This window comes from Coffea eugenioides, unplaced genomic scaffold (genome assembly GCF_003713205.1).
Source record: "Coffea eugenioides isolate CCC68of unplaced genomic scaffold, Ceug_1.0 ScVebR1_23;HRSCAF=104, whole genome shotgun sequence".
In the NCBI taxonomy this organism is placed as follows: domain Eukaryota; kingdom Viridiplantae; phylum Streptophyta; class Magnoliopsida; order Gentianales; family Rubiaceae; genus Coffea; species Coffea eugenioides.
The window spans coordinates 922,192-928,213 of NW_020862884.1; positions in this window are offsets into that span (position 1 = coordinate 922,192).

The window sequence follows — 6,022 nt, forward strand, 5'->3', positions numbered from 1 at the left end:
TTTTATTTTTTTAAAATCACAAAGGTTCCTTTAAAAGTATCCAATTTGAACTTTTGCTAAAAGTGTTTTTATCACCAAAAGCTCTACTCCTAATTTTATTGAAATGATATTCACCAAACACTTTAAAAATACTTGTAACACCTAAAAGTGTTTTTTTTTTGGCCAAAAGCACCGCAACCCGAACAACGGTGCCTAAGTCCATTTGTTCCAGGTGTGTGGACTATATAAAGCAGAACTACAAGAATCTGTAACAGCTCAAACATTGTTCCCATTCCACAGAAACTTTTATCATTCAATCATCAGTTTGTTGCAAATTAATCCATCTTTGCCTTCATTGCTCATTCAAGTTCCAGATAACATGTGGGAATTTGGCTCATCGATATTACCAAACATTTTTCTCCTACTCTTAGTTGCCATGAACTTTTCAGTAAGCCATCTTTCATCTTCTAAACAATTTAAAAATGAGACTGATCACCTTGCTCTGCTTGAATTCAAGAATCAGATATACGACGACCCGTTTGGAGTCCTGAAATCCTGGAACCATTCACAACACCATTGTCGGTGGGAAGGAGTCACATGTAGTTCTCGACATCAAAGGGTCTTGGCCTTGACTCTAAGGCATAAGCACTTGTTTGGAACTGTATCTCCCCATGTCGGAAATCTAAGCTTCATGAGGTTCATCCATCTTGAGGAGAATCAATTCCATGGTGAGATTCCCCAAGAATTCGGTCGCCTCTTCCGGCTAAGAGTCTTGAACCTGTCAAATAACGCACTCGGAGGAAAAATCCCAGCAAACCTGAGCTACTGCTCAGAGTTGATAACTATTAACCTAGCGGGGAACAATCTGGAAGGGAAAATTCCGATGGATGAGCTGAGCAATTTGAAGAAGCTTGAAAATTTTAATATTTATTCAAACAATTTGACAGGAGTGATTCCCTCCTCCATTGGGAACTTATCATCATCATTGATCGGACTCAGCCTGGGCTTCAACAATCTGGAGGGAAATTTGCCCAAGGAGATGGGGCTCTTAAAAAAGGTTGCTGTGTTAATAGTTGGAGGAAATAAACTATCTGGTATAATCCCTGCCTCCATCTTTAATAGTTCAGCCATTACTGTCATTTCAGTGGCCGACAATTCCTTTCATGGCAATCTCCCAACCAACATAGGTCTCACCCTACCAAATCTGAAACGATTATATGTGGGGGGAAACAAGTTCTATGGAAACTTTCCGACTTCAATCACCAATGCTTCTGGGCTTGAGCTAATTGCGATTCCTAGTAATGAGTTTAAAGGCCAAATTCCAACTAATTTAGGAGATCTGACAAATCTTCGATTTTTAAATCTTGAAAGAAACCTCTTCGGCAGTAATTCAACTGGAGACTTAGATTTTATTGCATCATTGACCAATTGCAGTGATCTAAGCGTTTTTTCGTTGAGTGGCAATAATTTTGGAGGTAATATACCTAAAGTCATGGCCAATCTCTCACATCAACTCACTGAATTGTACATGGGGGGGAATCAACTGTCAGGAACTATTCCAGAAGGGTTTGGACATCTTGTCAATTTATATATCCTTACCCTTGAAGCAAACTCTCTTTTTGGGCTCATTCCAAGAGATTTTGGCAAATTACAAAATTTGCAACTTCTGAGTCTAGCCCAAAATGAGTTGTCAGGACAGATAGTCCCCACCCCATGCAATGCCACTGTTCTATACCGTCTAGAGTTATCAACTAACCAGTTTGAAGGGGGTAATATATTTGACAGTGTTCTTATGAACTGTCAAAATTTGCAATATCTGGATATATCTCAAAACAAATTTACTGGAATTATATCACCACAGTTTTTGCAGACGCACTCATCACTGATGTACATGAAAATGGGTGAAAATTCGTTTAGCGGTTCTCTGCCTTCTGAAATTGGAAAGCTTATACATTTGGTGGATTTCAATGTTTCCCACAACCAACTTGCTGGAGATATACCCATATCACTTGCTGATTGTTCAAATCTAGCGAATCTTTCCATGCAAGCCAATTTTTTCCAAGGAACAATTCCACCAAATTTGGCTGCTTTGAAGAGCATCCAGCAAATAGACCTTTCGAGTAATAACTTGACTGGTCCAATACCCAGAGAACTTGAGAAGCTTCAGTTTTTGAGGTACTTAAACCTTTCCTATAACGACATCGAGGGAGAGGTACCAAACACAGGGATTTTCAGCAATGCAAGTCAAATATCATTGATTGGCAACAACAAACTCTGTGGAGGCATTCCAGAATTGGAGTTCCCACCTTGCAGAGTTATCAGATGGAAAAACAGAGGAAAGATGAAGGTTATCATATTGCTGTCCATTGTTTTACTGGCAACGCTTCTGGTTCTTGGTACAGCGTTGTTATATCTCTTGGTATATCGAAAAAGAGAAAGAAGACTGGTGGCCGGATTCTCTAGCATGCCTACAAGAGTCAATAAGCTCTTGCGAATTTCTTACCATGAACTTCATCGTGCAACTTCAGGATTTTCTCCAGAAAACTTAATTGGTTCAGGACATTTTGGAGCTGTCTACAAAGGCACACTAGAAAAACATGGTAATAAGCTTGTAGCAGTTAAAGTTCTTGATCTTCAAAAGAACGGAGCTAAAAAAAGTTTTAAGGCTGAGTGTAAAACATTGAGAAATATTCGCCATAGAAACCTCGTTTCTATCGTGAGTTATTGCTCCAGTATTGATTCCAAGGGTGATGAATTCAAAGCTCTAGTCTATGAGTTCATGGAATATGGAAATCTGGACTTGTGGCTGCATCCTGCAGAGACAACTGATCATGCAACAAGCTCAAGAAGTCTTAATCTTTCTCAGAAGCTGAACATTGCAATTGATGTGGCTTCAGCATTGCAGTATCTTCACAACCACTGTGAAGCAGAGATTGTTCATTGTGATCTAAAACCAAGTAACATTCTTCTTGACAATGATCTTGTTGCCCATGTGGGTGATTTTGGATTGGCAAGGCTTCTCCCAAATCCCAACAACAGATCTTCCCAGCAGGGAACCAGCAGTACTATTGCTATAAAAGGAACAATCGGTTACGCAGCTCCAGGTAATTGTGCACAGACTACTGTTTGGCACTTAAAGTTGGCACTTTCACGGGTTATAATTGACATTAGTTTTAAGGAGATACTTGACCCAAATGTGTAGTGATTCATTTTAACAATTTCAATCAAGTCTTATTTACAAACTAGTACTTAAACATAGCAGCTATATTTAATTTACTTCCTTAGATTCTCCTTTACAACATAACAATAATATATCTAGAAACAAAAATTCAGAGTATGGAATGGGTCATACGGCATCAACTCCAGGGGATGTCTACAGCTACGGCATTCTTTTGCTAGAGATGATCACAAAGAGGAGGCCAACAGATGATATATTCATGGATGACCTAGATATACATAACTTTGTTAACAGGGCTTTGCATGAACAAGTCTCCAAGATCGTGGACCCGTCGCTTCTTTCTGAAGGAAGAGATGAAAACAATAGAATTACTCATGGAGAGGAAACTATTAATGGTGGAAGAGAGATTGATTGCATTATTTCCCTATTAAAAATCGGACTGAAGTGCTCTGCAAAATTGCCAAATGATCGGATGCACATGAATGCAGTTGTCAGAAAATTACATCTCATTAAGGATGTCTTACTTGGTGTGAGGGTACATCAAGAAAATCTTCAAGTTTGATAGCCACAGGTATACTCGAGAATTTAATACAGCCCACAAGTTGAAGTTCATTATTTTTTTTCTATCTTAGATAAGTTCTTTTATTTTGGACGAAGTCTTGTAAGCTAACTGGTTTCTATCATTCAGAATCCATTGTAGACCCCAAAAAAAAAAAAATTTCCGGAAACAAGAGAAAAGTTATACTATATGTGTTGTGCCCACTAGCATGGAAAAGGATGTCTGCTCACTAATGCTTGAAATCTTGATTTGCAGCTGCTTGCTGGTCTAAATCACCAAGATGAAGTTGCTAGTTCGATGAACTGATAAAGAAGACATCTAAGGCTTTTTCTTTGAAAAAATGAATGGATGATTCAAATACATTCCTAGTCTTTCTTTACAAGAATTGTATGTTTTGAAAGGTAGTCAATTGGCTCAATTCTGCTTGAACATCTTTATGCTTCCATAATATGCTTGGATCTTATGCTTCCACAATATACATTATACAATAGGAGTATTCAGTCCATGCTTACTATTGGCCTGTAGAAACTTTCAGTCAACGCTTAATTTACAAATCTATTCCTCTTCTGCGAGAAAAAATGGATCTCCATAATTCCATTTCTTGTTGATACTAAAATCAATCTCCATAAGTATATGAAATTCCAGAACTGTCTGAAACTTGATTTCATCTCAGATTAGTGAGGAGTAATTTTCTATAGTTGTCACTTTAACGAAGCTAGTTAACGAAGCTAGTGATAGAGCTTCATTCGTTTGACCAATTCTTTGTGTAAGTGGAAAACAAATATGCCAATTTTGAAACTAAAAAACCAAGTCAACCTTTCAAGGATTTTAATAAATTGTGATAGGCAGACTCAGCCAATTCTTGGTCCAATCTTTAATTCAAGTCAGCATATGAACCTTGTTCGAGATAAATGGGAAGTGCAAAGATTAAGACAATATCGTACTTACACTCCAAAGCACCAATATTCACCATGCTTTTATAAAAGTAATGAAAATGATAATGATGACTATGATGATATTGTGCAAAAATTACATCCCATTATGGATGTGTTTCTTGGTATCAAGGTACATCGAGAAAAATCTTGAGGCTTGACAGGTACATTAGCATATAGCACCAGGAGGGTACAAGATAAGGCGCACTTTTAATTTGACAGTCTTAATTCACTCCATAGCATGGAAATGGATATCTTCTTGGTGGGAAGGGATGACGCGTGGTTTTCTTTGGATTTGCAGCTGTATGCAGATCTGAAGCTCCGAGGTGAAATTGCTAGCTGGTGCTGCACTCATGAAGAGATACATACTTATGGATTTTTATTTGGAAAATAAATGTATGCTTTAAACATTTTATTTTCTTGTTTTGTCGTGTTAGTCATGCTGATTTAAAAGTTGAAGTCAACCGGCTCAACTCTGCTTGAGCATTTGAAGATTGGGTTAAAGAAGTTTTTTAGCCACCAATATCTGGGAATATAATTCATCTTATTCCCCTGTTCCCCGTGCCTTTATTGCCTTCTTCCCTCATGTTTGAACAGACAGGTAACTATACTTTTATTGAGCTATTTTTGAATATTCATTTGTAGTGATTATTATGTGTAATTAGTTCCAATAATCGCATTCATTTGAAATAAATACACTTAAAAGTTTTACTAAACTTTTTTTTCCATTGAAACAGATTTTATATCTAGCATGAATTCGCTTTATCATAGGTACAACCACTTTGTTACCATACAGTGGCATTTTGCTGTAATTTTTGTGATGGCACAAACGGTGATTCATCTAACTCTTTTCTATTTTGCTCCAAAAAAAGAGAAAAAAAAAAACTACAGTCTGTGGGGATTTATCGACGCCAACTCTTTTTTTTTTTTTGGCCAAAACGCCAACTCTTTATTCAGTTTGCAAAGGATCGTTATCTCGATTTTAAGCATTTGTTCTTTTTGGTTAATTGAATAATAAACGTGTGCAGTGACGGAGCCAGGATTTTTTTTTTTGGGGGGCCAAAATTTTTTCCTAATCAAATTATCTTAATATATTATGTTCAAAATAATTTTCTTCTATTTAAATATATGACATCTAAAAATATCAAATATTAAATTAAATTATAAAGGTATGTCTATTCATAAATATGCGGTACAGTCATAACAAAAATTAACAAAAAAGATAACCTTTGATTAAATATCTTATAACATCACAAACCATCCAATTTGCACATTATGAGAAGATGCTCTCCAACATGTCACCTATGCAATATATATATATATATATATATATATAACCATGTAATATAAATGTAACTATTTTCAATTGAAAAA